General features: G+C 42.6%; 1 protein-coding gene across 4 annotated transcripts in view; it reads right to left on the reverse strand.

Moving 5' to 3' along the window:
* SNED1 (sushi, nidogen and EGF like domains 1) overlaps positions 1-19401 on the reverse strand; it is a 91288-nt gene that overhangs the window by 70819 nt on the left and 1068 nt on the right. The window lies entirely within an intron of this gene.

Here is a 19401-nt window from a genome sequence, read left to right on the forward strand (position 1 = left end):
TCCTTCCTTCCTTCCTTCCTTCCTTCCTTCCTTCCTTCCTTCCTTCCTTCCAGCACACTAAACATGAGGCTTCTGGAGTTTATCACTGAAACTCTAAATTTTTATCACATTGGAGGCCAGAGTTGATATGCTACTTCTCCCACACTCCATCCCCATCTTTTGAGGGATTCAACCAGCAGAATTTAGAGGAGAGTTTGGTTTTTCTCAACAGTATATATCAAATTGTAGATAAGTCATGCCAAGTAAGTGGACAGGTAGGCGCTCTCTCTCTCTCTTTCTCTCTCCTTCCCTCCCCACTAAACATCACAGCACAGAATACAAGCAATGGTCCCTCTGTTTAGAGGAGCCCTCTGGCTTCTTCCCCACAGCCCATTACTGCAAAGGTGTCAATCTTGCCCATTGGAAAGGCTAAGCAAAATTTGCAACACACTAATGTCCAAAGCTGGTGAGGAAAGCAAGCCTTTGTAAAGCTACTCCCATCACAGCTGTCAGTGAAAACCAGAGCTCAGTATGCTAATGAAGCAAAACCTCCTTTAAAGTTACACCCCTCTCTTCCCGAAGGACCCATGCATCAAACTTTTTCCTTTTAGTGCATCCTAGTTCCCTCGGGTCATCCCCATGTGGTTGCTGCCAAATAAAACATTGCTAAGGAGAACATATGCAATGCAGGCTGCAGGGGTCAACGCTGAAATCTCACACTAATGGAAACTGAAGTTTAAACCTTCTGCTGTTAATACCTGTGGAAATGAGAGAAATACATTTATCTCCTGAAGGAGGAGGAGGAGTTGCGGTATTGGTCAGTATCTCATAGTTTTACAATCTGCAGCATTACTCTTAATCCAATATTCAGGATATTCTTAGATATGAGTAGCTAGAGGCTGAAGACACAGACACAGAGTTATGTGAGTTTAGCTCCACAAACACTGAGAGGCTACTTGTCTCCTTCTCTACTTACCTGGGGCACTTTCTTACTGGGAACTTTGTCCCACAACAAGGGAGGTATGCATACTATATAAGAGAGAAATCCCTCTCTACTTTTGGAAATAAATTGTTACCAATGCTTTTGTTTGAGAGTTTGAGCATTGGATTATGACTCTGGAGTCCAGGATTTGAATCCCCACTCAGCCATGGAACCCCACTGGGAGAGCTAGGGCAATTCACATTCTCTCAGCCTCAGAGGAAGGCAACGGCAAACCTCTTCTGAACAAATCCATATTAAAACCGTGGTAAGTTAAGGCTCATTTGCCCTCCATGCAGTCCCAACTTCTGATCTGAATCAGGGAAATCCATATCTATAATTCACATTGCTAAAATATGATCCATTTAATCTGAAGGGTTTTATATATTGTTAACAGAGACTGGTTGCAGGTTTTCCAAACACTCTTATCATGGTCTTCCCTATCACATAAAAACTGGTTGGTCTCTCTCTGTCAAGCACTGAAACCAAGATTTACATGCAAAGTCTGTGTGCTAGCCCTGACCTAGGGCCTTTCCCATAATGCAAACTGTAGGGCCAAGAGCCAAAAAAGGAGCCAGTTTTTAAAATACTTTGCCTATGGTAGTACCTCAGGTGTGGGCAACATTTGGATTAAAAATACACACTCATTTCCTCCACCATGTGCAAGCAAATATTGAAAAATGGCCCATATCCCCAACACACACTGGGAGAAAAGGCAGTTTGAGGTTGTTTTCTGTATGCATAATAATATTGGATTTGTTCCACAGTCTCTTTATGTGAGAGAGTAGAATTGCTCTGAAAACTTACTTTTTTGGACAATGACTCCCCATGATCATTCTGGTGGGGCGGGGGTCTTGGAGCTGTAGTGCCCCATCCCAGTACTAGAAATAAGTCCATATCAACATCAGAGACTAGTCACATGGCCTTGGAGGATAAGGTGCCACTTTTTTGGTAGAATTTATGGGGTTCCAGCTCCTCTGGCAGCCTCTTCCCTGTTCCGAAAGGAGGAAAGGCCTTGTTACACTAAGAAAAATCTATCTAGTACAGACTTTCTTTGCCTGACTCATCTTTGCCTTGTGCTTGGTGTTGCCTTTTACAACACTGCCAAAGGCAACCCACTAAAAGTCTGGCTCAATTACAAAGGATAGGAGCATTTTACAGCTACTCCATACGAACTGGAGTGGAGCCAGTGTGGTCTGGATGGGGGCAGGGGAGCGGCTGAAATATGCAAGAGGGATGTGAGATTATATTGATTTAACTCCTTTTAAAGAAAAAACTCACTTGACAACAAGCAATGAAAAGGGGGGATAGTATACAACTAAGGCATGTTCTCTAAAACCATATGCTGGGCAGGATCTCAGGTGGATTATAAAATTATTACATAATACTATTACAAGCTACAAAACTACACCCCAACACATTAGGGTAACAAAGGGAAAAATTAAAGTGGGAAGCAAAGAAATAAGATGAGAGATGTGAAGGGGTGGGATTCATTTTAGCATTTCCAAGTTAAGGAGGTGCCAAATACAGACTCCACCAGAACCAAGGGCATGTGGGTGTATATGGGTGGTGGTTGGGGAGAAGTTCCTGTTCCACCTAGCACTATTTTGGGCACATGAAATCCTTCTCCCCCTGCACCGAACCTACCGTTTGCTCTGGCATATCTGGCATATCCGGGAGTGCTGAGGGTTAGCGATGTTGCCAGTGTGGGAGCAACATCGATTCAGCATTCCCCAGTGACATGGGGCAAAGATGCGCATTTGCGCATAACCGGCTCCTTAAATGGCGGACACACTGTAAGCCGGTTACCCCTTTGTCATCCCAATAAAGTTGTGGCCTTTTTCTTGCCAAATGGTTGTCTGCTGTGTTATTTGCACCCTCTCCCCTTCCTCAGAAAATGTTATTTTAAATAGACAGTTAAATAGACACATTGCGCTGAACTTTAAAAAATTATCCTTGGGGATATTGTTATATAGGAAATTGTATGTTGAGGGCCGACACTTCAAAGTTTACCAATATACCACTACCTCGGATGCACCACCATGTTTCTCTAATATTGGTACAACCCCCATCATCCTCATCCTCACCACCACCACCATCTTGATTTGTCTTTTCTTGCTTTACTAAGAGCATGCCCTGAAGATGTGTGCAAATTTCTATCATTTTATAATGCAGAGATGGGGACAGGATCATACTCATCTCAATGAGATGCATTTGGTCCAACACGTTATGAAAGCCATTTCCTTAAGGCCTCAGCCAGAATGGCCAGAAGTATGGGACTGTGTGAGCTACAATACCAAGTGCTGGGAGGGCCAAAATTTCCCCAATTGTTTTAAATTGTTCTTTAATGCCATAATATATACTAGGTACCTTTTAAACCCCTAAAATGTGAATTACATTTTTATTAAATCTATTACTACAGTACTTTACTTTTATCCAGCACTAAAAATGATGTTAGGCTCAAACATGCATGTGTGTGACACAATTCCTGTCTGTGGTGCTGCAGTCCAATATAAAAGATCAGGACAAGTCAAGATTTGATTTCAAAAAGTAGCATTAACAAGAGGACAGAGGAACAGGTGAGAAAGAAGTTTTGTAGAGAAACACTTTCATGCAGGCAAGGAGGTAGAGAAGGCCAAGGCTATCCACTCTGTCTCCAAGTGTCTTCTGCATTGCCACGTTTTTCTCTCCCTCTTTTGTTTATGAGCTGTGACTTGAAAGATCATGCAGCACTCATCCAAACGGCAGGTTTGGCCCCAGAGCAGCCAGTCATTGACCCCTAAGTCTTAAGGCAAATGTTGGGAAGGCCTATGACCCCAGGGGTCAGACTGCTTGCAGGATCCTGTTAATAGGCTGGATGGTGGCCACAGCTGGGGCCACAAAGCACCTGAGGATGGGTACTATCCCCTCTACCTGATGTCACCCCAGCTCCTCCAATAAGGATTCTGCCAGTAAGATGACACTTTCCTTCAGTACCCAAATTTCTAGTATTGCAGACACTGAAAATCATTCATAACTAGAACTTGCTGTGTTTTCATTCCCTTAGAATCTTCACTTTTCCCTTTTCTTTGGATGCATAAACTTTGTTTTTAAATACTCAACTGAAGCTTTAAGTTCCTGCAATGATAGAAATTTGGGGACTTTAGAAAAATGTCACTAAAGAGACAAGCAGTATCACAGAGAAGCACTAACTTTAGGCCCGGAACAGATGGGCCGAATGTGCCATGCTGGCACCGATTCTAGGGTTATGGACCATGCACCAACCACATGGTCCCTAACCTAGCATGGCGCAGTGGTGGACTAATGGCGGTGTCCTGTGTACACAGGTACCGCCATTTTGATGTAAGCAACGTGCAGCATATACACGTAGCTGTGCGTTGCTTATGTTGCAAGTGTGCCATTGGTGCACTTGTGACATCGGCTTGGTGCCATAAAAAGAACCCGTTTTTCCTGGTTTCTTTTACTCCGGAGGGAAGTAGCATGGTTTGGCGGCTGTGGCTTCCCTCCAGAGGGAAAAAGGCCGCCGGCAGACCACCTTTTTGGAATGGTCTGTCCCAGGCCTTACTTATTTTGAATGCAATATACATAATGGAAATATATCTTGTATACAAGTGTAGTAAATACAGTTCATATGCTAGGTGTGCAAAAAACTTTTGAAAAATCTAAAGAAGAACAACAACAAGCAGGTTTCTTGACTTTCGGGAAACTCTGATTAGGAGAATCATGGACTAACAAGAATCTTCACTGTTTGGTCTTACTCTGCACACAAAATCACACTTAGGATTTTGTTTTGTTTTTGGCATGGAAAGCAGTGGTTTCTGTGCACAAAGCATAATTTTCTGACCAGAAAGTAATACAGTGGTACCCCGGGATACGAAAGCACCGCCTTACGAAATTTCCGGGTTACGAAAAAAATCAATAGGAAAAAACTGTTCCGGGTTACGAAAATTTTTTTGGTGCTTTTCGGCGCTATTTCGCACGAAATCGCGGCTTTTCCCCATTAGCGCCTATGGCTTTTTCGGCTTACGAAGGATTTCGGGTTACGAACGCGGCGGCGGAACGAATTATTTTCGTAACCCGGGGTACCACTGTAGTAATATAATAATGTTAATAATGAAAACTAGTGTTTTCTGTGCAGAAATCATATGGGACTTTTACACAGAATAAGTATTGAACTGAAGTTTTTGAAAAATCTCTCACAGAGAGAAGAAACTTGATGCAACCAGTCACAGAAGATAAAAGTAGTAATCTGATTCAGGATAAGCGAGCTTCCTTTGTTCCAAACACATAACAGGGAATTGCTAGGCCTCTTATTACAAAATAATCTCAACTTTATCACACAGCCTCAACTGCATGGTCCTCAGTCCTCACTATTTTATAATGTAATATTAAACATATAGTACTTATTTTGATGGGTCATCCTTCAGATGAAGTACTGTATGCATAGGTTACAGGTGAGACAAACAGGACATCACATTATATCAGGGTGGGCAACATGTGGCCCTCCAAATATGGGTGCACTGCATTTCCCAGCATTTCTTACCATTGGCTTTGGTGGCTTGGACTAATGGGAGCTGCAGCCCAACAACATTTGAGGACCATTCTTTGCCCACCTGTAATTTAAACAGAGTGCCTCTGCATTTGAAGGTGATGCATACCAAAATCGGGCTTACCACTGTATCATCTGCAGATGAGAACAAGGCCTGGCTGGGAGTATAAGTAAAGCAATGGCTCCATTAGCTCAGCCCTACTTCCCACAACAGCCAGTGGTGCCTAAAAGGTCAGTCTTGGATGTAAGTCAGGAACATTAAAATGCCCACCCAGCCATGATACTTATTGGGGTGGGTTCATGTTAAGACAGTGGGTTAGCTTAAATGGATTCAAAGAGTTACTGCAGGAATAAAATAAGAACCTCATGCAGCCACTGACTCTTCACACATCTGAAAGGGAAGTGTGGGATACAAACAGGACAAACCAATAATACAAAGCATCCCAACCAGATGGCTACCCAGTTTTTTCTTGAGATTTTCAAGCAAGATGATTCCAACCCCCCTCTAAATAGTCATAAAATATTTAAACAAGATTTGCCTTTGTATGAAGCCATGGCATCTCTTGGCCTTTTGAACCATAATTTCTCCATGAGACACACAAAAAAGTGTCACAAGAAAGATAAATTATTTGAAAAACTTGTCAACCTAATCCAATCCACCCTTCTGCAATCCACCCAATCCATTTGATCTTCTTTTCTACAAAGAAATAAGCATGATCTTTCATGGCTGTCTCTCCTCATGTCATCCTTGTAGATTCCACATAGTTGGTTTTCTCCAAATTCTTTTGAACTTGTCAACATCTTTCCAGGCATCACAGCTCGGGAACTGAACATCATATTCCGGATGAAGTCTTCCCAATGCTGTGTTGCTCATTAATTATATTCAAATGTGCAAATTAAACACAGCCTTCTTGCTAATTATGTGTAGTATAGTCTATTCTAACTAGCATGTTGCTCTCTCCTAGTCTATCTACACATATGGGGCTCTCAGCTGTGAAGGTTTTCTTGTACTGTTGTGGCAAGCCAAAGGCACATTTCTGTGGAAATCCATACAACTAACATTTTCTTATTCCTTCTATGTTTCCTACAAGTAGTTTGTACTGTCCTGGCTTGACCTGCTTTCTCCCACTCAGATGGTTGAATACCATCACTATTGTTTGTAAGGCATTATTTCCAGATCTTGGAAAACAGGTGGGATGGTGGTGGCAATATATATTTGTATTTTCAAAACTGAGAATCAAAGTTTATTGCATTTTATTACTTTTCCTGTTCCCTGCTAGCCTAAGGGCCCTTCAGGGTAAAACCTAATACCCAATGAGTACAACTGGAGAGTCTTCGTTGCAGTTACATCTTAAAACAACATGCAGACTACAATATGAGTTTAGGACTGAACCATCCCTTCTCCTTTTGTTCTTGCTTTTTATAACATTTTGCCCAATAAAGGAGGTGGATGTCTCAAATCTTTGTGTAGATTTTTGTGCCTTTTTGGATAACCTAAGAAAAGAATTGCTGCATGAGGATATAAACCTTTCTTTGGGCCTGTACAGACAGGCCAAAATAAAGCTGCTTTGGGTCTCTTCAGAGGTATGCTCTTTAAATGATACATGTGTCTTAAGAGGCCAGAAGTTGCACCAAAGCTGTGCTCCAGTCTTTAGCACTGGAGCATGGCTTTGGTGCGGCTTCTGACCTCTTAGGACACATGTATCTTTTAAAGAGCATACCTCCAAAAAGACCTGAAGCAGCTTTATTTTGTCTGTTTGGGCCCTTTATTTCATTCTCACACATAAAGACAAAAAATACAGTTTTACTCCATTGAGTGAGATTATGAGAGGGTTTTCAACCATTTTTTCTTATTTCGGGACATTTCTGTGCAAATTGCATAAAGGGATGTTTCTTACAAATACAAGGTTTTTTCTTTAAAAAATATTATTTTAAAATGCACAAACCTTTATTTTTTTGAAAAAAAAAAAAAACTCCTGAAAAGCAAAACATAATTTTAAAAAATCTTGCAAATGTTGATATTTTTTCAAATTGAGATACCCTTTCTTGTCAAGGACCAGAAACCACCCCTGTTAACATATGATTTTGGAAATGTTCTTATAACCAATACCTATTGCTGGGTTTTACATGACAAATCTGTCTGTTTCACTTTCTTTGTTGTTGTTTTTTGTCCCTTCAAATTGTTTCCAAGGTATGACGATCCTAAGAAAATCCATCATGGGGTTTTCTTCACAAGACCTGTTTTTTTTTAAGATGCCTTTGAGTTCCTTTGAGGTTGAGAGAGTGTGACTTGCTCAACATCCCCCAATGGGTTCCCATGGATGAGAGGGGATGCTGGCTCTCATTATTTTTTAAGACATCAATTTGTTCTCTTATCTTTCTGCATCAGTTTGAAATGCATCTAGCAAAAGTATACACAGAAATACATATGCACTTTTACTAATATTTGCATTTTGTAAGCAACTTCCCCTGATGTATGAATTCTTTTAAAAAACAGAGAATTGCTTTGCAAAATTTCGTGACGTATAAATACACAAGGATAACTGCATTCTATTTGTGTATTAATTTAGCAAGTGTGAATTAGGTCAGTTTGTATTAAAATGTTAAATAAATACATTTCTCCCCATCCTAATTTAGAGCCTAAAATGTATAAGGCCTCATCCAAACTGAGAATCTATTCCATCTATACCAGTGTTTCCCAAACTCTGGTCTTCCAGATGTTTTGGACTCCAGCTCCCAAAGCCTCAGCTATTTTGGCCAATGGTTTGGGATTCTGGGAGCCAAAGTCCAAAACACATGGAAGGCCAGAGTTTGGGAATCACTGACCTACACACTGAGTTTGCTTGGAATGACATCCTTCTAGAAGGTGTTTCCTAAGCATTGCCTAAGGAATCATGAGCCACATTCCTGGTGTGCCCTGCTGGTAGTATTGGGAGATTTGAAGTTCACAATAGGTTACTCATACATGAGAAACATAATACTGTAAACCCTTGGTATCTACTGGAGTTTGGTTCCAGAACCCCCCCCCCCCATGGATACCAAAATCCATGGATGTTTAAATCTCATCAATTACAGTAGATAGTAAAATGGTATCCCTTATATAAAATGGCACAATCAAGGCTTGCTTTTTGTAATATATGTACACATGTTACGTATGTATGGTCGGTTCTTCATATCTTTGGATTCTTTATCCTCAGATTCAAGAATCCATAACTTGAATATATATATATATATATACACACACACACACACACACACACACACACACACACACATATATATATATATATTCAAGCCATGGATTCTTAAATCTGAGGATAAAGATTCCAAGGATATGAATTGCTGGCTGTACATATGTATCCCATGAGCTGGGAAGTTTCTGGTGTGGAAAGGAAGTTATTGTTGCAGTAATGGGGTGCCTTCAGGTTGTTTCCAACTTATAATGAACCTAAGGCAAACCTATCATGAGATTTTCTTGGAAAGTTTCTTCAGAGAGGCTTTTCTCTGAGGTTCAGATAGTGTGACTTGCCCAAGGTCATCCTTATTACAACTCTGTGCAAATCTACAGCGCTAAATAAATAAATAAATAAATAATCTTCTGTCACAATTTTCAAAGATCCTCCAAGTCAATTAGGTAGAGCTGTCTTTAAGCCTGAAGCCTCTAAGACTCTAAGAATTAGGTGGGAATATATACAGTGCTCCTGTTTTACATTGTAGCCAGCTCTGCCCTTCACCAGACTACTCTATTCCGGCCCAACACACTAAGAACTTTATCGCACACTTTTTTTTGCCCATTACGGGAACTGGGACTCTCGTGTGCGCACACGACCGGCCAAAAATGGATTTTGTCACACGCCAAAGCATCCTCCAAAAGGCCCCATTCCATTCCCCAGCGCCAAGCCATCCTCGTTCAGTGCTGAGGAGCGCTAAATGTTCTGGTCGGAAGTTTTTGGACCAAGGAAAATGGCACCCGTCAGCACTAAACGCTTGGCACCGGGGGATGGAATGGGGCCTTTTGGAGGACGCTTTGGTGTGCGATAAAATCCGTTTTTGGCTGGTCACGCGCGTACATGAGTGTCCCCTTCCAATTCCTGTAATGGGCAAAAAAAGGTGTGCGATAAAGTTCTAAGACAGCATGATCACTGGCCATGTTCAGTCTTCATTGAACTGTTTGTAAGGAATCTAAGGCGGGTTACAGACCGCCTATTTGGGGCGGGCTGTACCCGCCCCTTTCTCTGGTATATCGGGGCCTCAGCGGCCAGAATGGCAGCCGCTGAGGCCCCGATCTGCCGCTTTTGAGGCTGCGGGGAAGCGGCAAAACGCCGCTTCCCTGCAACCTGAAAAGGGGTATCCTTGGGGCTTCAAGCCCCAATGACACCCCGTGGCGGCGGGGAGGGAGAGAAAGGGGCCACTTGGCCCCTTTCTCCCTTGCTTCGCTGGGCGCAGCCGTCTGAAGCAAAGCGGCACCTCCAAAATGGAGCTCCTTCCTGGTTCGCGCAAAAGGCACCCTAGAGGCGACGCGGCTGTGACGTTCTCATGATGGCGGCCGTCTGGAACGGCTGCCGTCATTTTTTACGCGCAGAGCGCGTATTAGGGTTAGGGAGGTGCAGAAGCACCGCACCTCTCTAACCCTAGTACGCGCTCCGCGCGTACTTTAATGGCGGTCTATAACTCGCCTAACTTCTTCACATATTTTTTTCTTAAGGACTGCCTGTACTTTGGCAAACTCTGGAGTTTTCCCATGCCTCCTGATACTTCCTTCTTGTGTGTAACTGACATTATTTTGAACATATAAGGACCACCACTCTTATGTGGTATTGCAGAATGGACAGTGCACTTCAGACTATAGATGGGGACACTTCAGCTTTTTTACTGGTGTGTGTTTAACAAAGTCATAAACTTAGGGATGCCATAACCCGGTGGCCACCGTGAAAATCACGCTTTTGGGGGCCCCTCCCGGTCACGGTCCAGTTTGGCCCCCAGCAATGCATTGGTCCCGGCCCCACGCACAGGCCTCTGAAGCAGGAGCTCGTCCCCTGCTTTGTTGCCAGCCGGCCATTGGCCAGCTGCCCAAAGGGTATGGGCTCCTCTGCGTGCGCCTCCCAGGCGTCAGCAGGGGCCAGGGACAGCGGCGGCCGGCCCCGCGTGCTTTCCTGGCCTTTAAGGAGGCCTGGGACTCCTTAAAGGCCAGGGAAGAGGGAAGAGGCTGGCAGCGATCGCAGCCGGCTCTCCCTCTCTTTCCTGGCTTCTAAGGAGGCTGGAGCCTCCTTAAAGGCCAGGGAAAAAGAAGGAAGCCGGTGGTGATCGCAGCTGGCTCTCCCTCTCTTTCCTGGCTTCTAAGGAGGCCTCGGTCTCCTCAGAGACCAGGAAGGAGGGACACTTTTTTATGTAGGACACTTTTTTATTAAATGGAGGATGCCCCATGCCCCTTCCTGGCCTTTAAGGAGGTCTCGGTCTCCTTAGAGGCCGGGAAGGGGCGTGGGGTGTCCTCCATTTAAAAAAAAAACACGGGGGGGGGGGAGTGTCCTACATTTGAAAATGTTGTCCTACATTTGTCCCGGTCTGGCGGTCCTGTGGTATGGCAACCCTACATAAACTAGATGATCCAAAAACAACAGAACAGGAAGAAATTCCTTGCTGTGCCAATTTACCATGTAGGAACAGATTTAGAAAAAGGTAGCAAGCCTCCATCTTCAGTCCATTCAAGCACAAAATCAGAGCTTGGAAAAGTTACTCTTTTGGATTACATCTAGATCTGCCCCTCCCCCCCTAGTATGGCTATGGAGAAGCAATCTGAAAATGTAACTTCCCAAACTCTGTCATCTCATCATTCTTTTGCATTGTTTAACCAGGACTGGGTTACTGGATGGAGGTGGGGGGACTGATTTGCTTCCTGATTTTCCACTTTGCCCCAGGCCTTTTGATACTACTGCAATTGGGTCAAGAAAAATAAACCATGGTTCACAGGAAATTGTGTTCTGTTGTCTCCTAGTAGGATGAAAGAAAGTGAATTCCCATCACTGATGGCCCTAGATAACCCCTTACTCATTTGAATATACCAGTTCAAGGGAGTGTGCCCCACCTGCTGCAAATTCTAGGGCTAAGCCAAATGTGTGATCACCATCTTTCAGAAACACTCTCAGCAGTGGCAAGAAGAGTACACTTTTGGTTCAATTGTTCATGATAACCACTGTTAAAGACTAAAGCTGATTATTTTTGAATGAAACACCCAAAATCTTCATTTTCATCTAAAAAAGTAACTTTTCCAACCTCTACCAGAAGTAATGCCCAAGCTTGTTTTGTCTCAGAAGACACCACCAAGCATCTTAGTGATATTTTAATGAATAGATTTATTGTAGCATAAACATTTATGGCACAGAGCCCACCTAACACATTATGTACGTGACTTAGTCCATTAAAGCTTTTGCTATAGTCACAGGCATGACAAGGCTGTCTTATTTCCTAAGTCTTACAGCTTCATGAGCTTACCTATGTGATCCACATCTGGCTTATGATAATGAGAGATAGGTAGATTCCATGCATCCCTACCAACGTCTACTTTGCAGTTTTTACACTTCAGTTATTTCTTAGGCACTTCACCACTTTATATGTTACAAAATAATGATTGGGGAGGCAGCATTAGAAAGGCTTCAAGACAAGCCTGAGACAAGCCCAGTATTTACTCCCAGGGCTAAGGAAGATCCCATCACTTCTTTAGCCCCTATCTCTGATGGAATATTATACCTGAAGGTGCCTGGTACTGTGACTACCAGTTGCCTAAAAGTACAGAGACTGCTAGCATGCCTCTTACCACCTCTCAATGGCTCTGAGATGCTGCAGGGAGCGCAACAGTAGCACTTGGTAAATACCTGACTTCATGTATTATTTCAAAATTTCAGCACAAAGAAGTTGGGGGCTCCTCAGTGGGAAGAATGCGCTGAATGAGAGAGAGCCTTCTTTGCTGTGGCACCCCAGTAGTGCAATGCCTTCCCTTTGGAGGCCTGATGCTAGTTTTACTCTGGGACCAAGTTAAAACATGGCACTTTATTAAGGCTTGTTGTTGTGATGTTGTGTGCCTCCAAGTCAATTTTGACTTATGGTGACACTAAGTCAAACCTATCATAGGTTTTCTTGCTAAGTTTCTTCAGAGGGGGCTTGTCACTGCCATCCTCTGAGGCTGAGAGAATGTGACTTGCCCAAGGTCACCCCATAGGCTTTTATGCTTGAGCGAGAATTGAACCCTGATCTTGCATTGTAGTCCAACCACTACACCATGCTGGCTCTCAAAGTAAGACAATTGGGCCCTAACGTATTTATACCAAAACATTAAACTGTTTTAACCTTTTAAATCTACTTTGACTTGTTATATTAATATGCTTTTAATATGTTTTATTTATGCTAACTGTCTTAAGTTTCACAGTTTTAAATTGTTAAATGGATTTTACCTGTATGCCACTCTATGATTCTGTAATATACAGCAGAATATAAATATTTTAACAACTGCTATCATTGCTTCCATTCCTACTTCTAGGGCAAAGGTATGTCCTGTTGACCTGCAATGCTTGCTTGGCCAAGAAAACCATTTCTCAGAGTAGCTGATCTGCAGCCATGCACAAGTGCAGTACTCATTTCTAAACAAAATGAATGGTCCAGGACAACACCCAAGTTTGCTATGTTTTAACAAAAGAAAGCTAGCATGGTGTAGTGGTTGGAGGGTTGAAGTGGGACACTGAGCACACTGAAACATACAGAGTGAACCTGGGCCAGTCATTCTCTCACTCAGAGTTATTGGGAGGAAAAAATGGAGAGGAGGACAGCCATGTACACTGCCTCGGGACATAAATATAACTACCTAACAAACAAACAAACAGAGCTTGGCATGAGGAGAAGTAGAGCCAAGAAAGAGCTCCCAGTCGTATGCAATTTTCAAGAAGGATATATTTCCAAAAATTCTTCTCATAAGCAAACATGTTTATAAAGGAAATGCCAACAAGTAGGTAAGCTGAGCTGGCTTTGGGAGAGCTCACATTTTCATTTTAATGAATTTTAAGGTACATAACCTTGGGGTACAGCCTACAGAAGCTTATATTTGCATACAATTGTTAATCCATATGGGAGAATGCACATATATTGTCACTTGTATACAGTTTTGTGTAACAGTATTTTGCTCGACATAGATCTGAGGAATGCATGTTTGGCAACTTCTTCCTGGAGAAAGTATACACAACAAGAAGATCCACTTGCTTGTCACAGGTGATGAGAATGGACAGAACTGGAAGCAGCATGGAAGCAATAGAAATGAAAATGGGTCTTAAATACTTAAATCATCAGGACTAATTGCCATCCAAGGGGGTGAAGCTTCAGGTTGGCTCAACTGCAACACTCTCCTCCACTGACTTATTTATGGGCAAAGCAACTGGATTGCGTAACAGATTCTCCAGAGGTAATTTCAACATCCACTATTCTCTTCAGGAAATTAGATTTTGTTTGGTCACCACTGTAAGCAATTTCCTGTCCCGTGCCATGCCAGGGAAATAAAAAATTTCAGTCACCTAGTTCTTACACCTACTTACTTTTTGCAAACATATCTAGATTTCACCCAACCACAGCAGTAGTCCTGTAGCGGTAGTGGCTACCCTACAGTATAAAGCTTGAGCACAAATCATCTTTACAGTGCATGAAAATTCCCTACAGTTACACTGATTCATGGATATAGGTAATAGAATTGCTGGGAGAGGTCAAGGCATACGCAGATTGTCCTTCAGCTTTGACTCCCCCCCCCACCATTCCCTTCTCCTTTTGTGTCGTGTCTTCTTAGATTGTAAGCATGAAGGCAGGGAACCGTCTAATTAAATGATTTTATGTACAGTGCTGTGTAAATTTACAGCACTATATAAATAAAGCTTAATAATAATAGCATTATATCGCCTTGGCTGAAAAGTATAATAGCCTAATATAGCAAAGACTCTCAGATTCTCAGCATCCTGTTACAGCTTTGATGGCTTAAATTAAATTAGACTGTTTGACTGTCCCCAAGTAAATCCAGATGGCTTTGGAAGAGTATGAAGAGACTTTTTAAAAAAACGTATATATAAAGTAATTCATTGCTAGTGTGGGACGAAGCAGTACTCATGGAATGAAAGTGGGTCCTTTCACCTTCCAAAGTGGCTAGTCAGGCTGGAAAGAGCAAGACTGATCTAAAATCTGAGAATCCATGGATGCTGGAGACAGTGGCTTGGACCCCAAGATAAACTGACTGAAGGAAGCTCATGAAAGCAAGTGTTCAGGTCTCCTCCATTTACTGGGACTCTTAAAAATGTCTTCTCAGGATCAGCACCCCTCTTGAATAGAGTGGGATGGGGCATCAATAGAGGAAAGCAGGGGGTGTACATGAAACGACAGTACAAATAATCTATATCAGTGTTCCCCTTCAACCATGATTGGTACTAGATTATTTAAAAGATGCTTGAGTGCATTTCAAGGGATCAAGATACTTATATGCTTTTCCTAGCAATCCCAAAAGTTTAAAGCCAACCTAAGCATAAGGCTGTGTTATCTAACTATCTTGGCTAACAGAAATTGATTCTGGTTGCAAAACATCTGGTTCACTGACTATGTGGTTTCCAAGGCAGTTAGTGGTATACTTATTACAATCTTGAAAATCTGCTTTTGGGGGTACAGAAAAGAGTAGGATTAAAGTTTAAAGATCATGGTTGCATGGGGGGAGCGGGGAAAGGCTTAAAAATATGACAAAATGTTTTTAAAACCCAGAAGATAAACAGCAAAGATGCTGCTTTTCCAAAATTCATTTTTTAAATTCCCCATATGATTTTGTGGAATACTCTTAAAAGCTCTTCTTTGCAGCTAGTGAATCTTAACCCAGGAATGGGAATCATGCATCCTTCCAGATATTCTTGAACTGTAACACCCAGCATTTCTCCAACCTTATCTTGCTAATTTAGGCCACTGACCTTGTTAGAAAACATCCAGCAAAGAGAGGCAGGTTTCATGCGGATATGCAGAAGCAGCAACTTTTATTACATTGAAATTGGCCAAAATGGATATGAATGGTGGTCTTCCTCAACAACAGAGACCTGGTGGCGCAGTGGTTAAATGCCTGTACTGCAGCCATTCACTCAAAACTACAAGGTTGCGAGTTCAAGACCAGCAAAAGGTTGCTAAAATGAGTACCCAGACTGTTGGGGGCAAATTAGCTTACTTGCTAATTAGCTTACTTGCTGTTCACCGCTATGATCTTTGGAATAGCGGTATATAAATAAAACAAATTATTATTATTATTATTATTAATTTCAGGTGTCTTATAGTGATTCTCACCCTTGGCCCACCCCATGTTTGGGAGTTCAATTCCCAGAATCCCTGACCAATAGGGCTACCAGCTATGGCTTCTAGAAGATGGAATCCAAAGCATCTAGTGGACTAAAGGTTGAGGACCATTATCGTCATATATCAGCAGAAGTAAGATATTCAGTGAACATACTTTCAAGTTGCCACAACAAGGTCACCAAAAATGGTGCAAAAAACATATTTCTTTGGAGTATTAACAGCTGGGAAGTGGGGATGGAGAGGCACTTTTGTTTGTTATCGTGTGCCTTCAAGTCTTGGCAACATTTGCTAAGAGGGAGTTTGCCCTTGTTTTCCTCTGTGGCTCAGAGAAAGTGACTTGCTCAAGGTCACCCAGTGGTATTCAATGGCTGAGCGGAGATTTGAACCCTGGCCTCCAGAGTTGTAATCCAGCATTCAAACCACTACACCACACTAGCTCAACTGATACATTTAAGCACATTGCTTGTCCAGTGATAATTGATACTTTTCAATTTGTACAGCCCAAGGATGTGGTCAAGATTCTTGGAGAGGTGAGAGCCACCATATATGTGTTATATCCTTGCCCTTCCTTGTTTATTAAAAAACCAGAGGCTGAGTGGGTGAAGGGAGTGGTCAATGCCTTTCTAAAATAAGGCAGAGTTCCAGCATGCCCAAAGAAGGCAGTTATACAACTAGTGTTGAAAAAGCTCTCTCTGGATCCCACCATATTAGACAACTTTCAACTCATTTCCAACATTCCATTTTTGAGTGAGGTTCAATTTGGTTTCAGGCTTGGCTATGAAACTGAGACAGTGTTGTTCACCGCGGTGGATGAACTATGCTGGGAAGTGGATGGGAGAGAGTGTCCCTGTTGGTTCTGCTGGACCTCTTGTGACCACAGTATCATTCTGGTCCTCCTTGCTGGGATGGGATTTGCTTCAGAGTGGCTCTGTTCCTTCCCTGAGGGGCAAACCCAGAAGGTGGTGCTGAGGGACTCCTTTTTAACCTCTTGGCTTGTGCAGTTTCTCAGGGCTTAATTCTGTTTGCCATGCTATTTTATACATGAAACTGCTGGGTGAGTTCTCCAGGTTTTTGGAGTTTGACGCCATCAGCAGGCATATGACACCAAATTCTATTCTTCCTTTCCACATAATAATAATAATAATAATAATAATAATAATAATTAATAATAATAATAATAATAATTTGTTTTATTTATATACCGCTATTCCAAAGATCATAGCGGTGAACAGCAAGTAAGCTAATTTGCCCCCAACAGTCTGGGTACTCATTTTAGTGATCTCGGAAGGATGCAAGCCTGAGTCGAGCTTGGGCCCTTTTGCTGGTCTTGAACTCGCAACCTTGTGGTTTCGAGTGAATGGCTGCAGTACAGGCATTTAACCACTGCGCCACCAGGACATCATTCCAAGGAAGCTGTCTCAGTCCTAAGCTGGTGTCAGTTGTCAGTAAATAACTGGATGAGGACTAACAAACTGAAACTTAACAGACAAGACAGAAGTGCTTCTCACCAGCTGAAAGGCAGAGCAAGGAATCTGGATTCAGCCTGTGCTGGATGGGGTGGCCCTTCCCCTGAAGATGTAGATCTGCAGCTTGGACATACTCCTGGATTCAGCCTTGAGCCTGGAGGCTCAGGTTTCAGTGGTGGTCAGGGGTGCTTTTGCACAGTCAAGGCTTGTGCACCAGTTGCACCTGTTCCTAGAGACGTCGGATATGGCCACAGTGAGGCATGCCTTAGTTACATCCTTTTTTAATTATTGTAATATGCTTTATATGTGATTGCCTTTGAAGAGGGTTCAGAAACATGAGCTGGTCCAAAGAGCTACAGCCAAATTGTGGGGCTGGCTACACGGAGCATGCAACTCCTTTACTGCACCAACTACACTAGCTACCGATCTGTTTCCAGGCATAATTCAAAGTGCTCTTATGACCTATAAAGCCCTATATCATTCAGGTCCAGGTTCTCTGAAGGGCTATATTCTCCCATATAAGCCTGCCCATGTTTTCAGATCTTCTGGGTTGCTCCATCTCTCTGTCCCGCCACTCTCACAGTTCCATCTGGCAGAAACATGTGCAAGGGCCTTTTTAGTGGCAGCTCCCAGGATCTGGGACTCTCTTCCTACAGAGGCCAGTCTTGCTATCTTTTGCAGGCAGGGGAATATTTTTTTTTTGTTTTGACAAGCTCAAGAGGAACAGGCCTTGCCTAATGTGTTGTATTGTCTATTTGTTGTTAGCTTTTTAATGGTTATGTTTTTAATCGGTTTAAATTTTATTGATAATTGATTATATTTTAAAATGTTTGCATGAGGTGAATTTTTAGCTATGTCTGTTTTCACTGTTGTAAGTGTTTTGAGTCTCGAATGGGGAAAAATTGGATAGAAACATTAACTGATAGATGATCTTAAGCACCGGGAGTGCAAAGAAGCTCTGTCTAGGCTACCAAGAAAACCTGCTTAGGATTGTGCCTTCCAGCCCTGAAGACCAAGCATCTCCCTGGATGCAGGAGAAAGGCCAGATTTGGCCCAGAACAGGCAACCACTTTTAGGGCAGTCAATCCAACTAGCTGAGGGCAGGATGACCAGAGGTCCTTCTTTTCCAGGACCTGTCCTACATTTCAACCTTCTGCCCAGGAGGAATTTCAAAGAGCCCTCCATTTGGAGCAGGGCTAAGAAACATGAATTGTCATTTATATGAGTATTTTTAGCTCAGGGTGACCAGATGTCCTCTTTTTCTAGGATGTGTCCTACATTTCAACCTTCTGTCCAGGAGGAATTCCAAAAGGTCCTCCATTTGGAGCATAGTTAAAAAGCAATAATTGACAATGATATGTTTTGAGCTCAGGGTGACCAGAGGTCATCCTTTTCCAGGTCCTGTCCTACATTTCCACCTTTTGCCCTAGAGGAATTCCAAAAGCTCCTCCATTTTTATCATGGCTAAGAAGCATGAATTGACACTGATAGGAATGTTCTGAGCTCAGGGTGGCCAGGTCCTCCTCCTTTTCTAGGACTTATCCTACATTTCAACCTTCTCTCCTGGAGGAATTTCAAAAAGTCCTTCATTCTGAGCAGGACTAAGAAGCAGGAATTTCCATTTCCATTTATATTTATAATTTATATTTCAATGAGTGTTTTGAACTCAGGGTGACTAGAGAGAGGTCCTCCTCCTTTTGCAGGACCTGTTCTCCATTTCAATCTTCTGTCAAGGAGAAATTCCAAAAGCTTCCTCCATTTGGAGTGGGACTAAGAAACAAGCATTGCTATTTCTTTATATATTTTACTTTTAAAGCGGGTGCTTTGAGCTTTTACTGGGGTGTGTCCTCCAGTTGTCTCCACCGTCCTCCATGTGCCAGTGCCTTGTCCTCCTTTGTGGTGACACCCAAGGTGCGTGCATACCTTCTCTCTTTTTCCTGGAGCATAAAGAGATGCTAAAAAAGGCATTTGACAGGGGGACCTACTAAAGCAAATGACAGCACTTGCACTTGTCCAAAGGGAAAACCATACTTGCCCATAGAGAATCATTGGACAATACTTGCCCATACGGAAACAATGGGCAT

The sequence above is a fragment of the Sceloporus undulatus genome, chromosome 3 (genome assembly GCF_019175285.1).
Source record: "Sceloporus undulatus isolate JIND9_A2432 ecotype Alabama chromosome 3, SceUnd_v1.1, whole genome shotgun sequence".
In the NCBI taxonomy this organism is placed as follows: Eukaryota; Metazoa; Chordata; class Lepidosauria; order Squamata; family Phrynosomatidae; genus Sceloporus; species Sceloporus undulatus.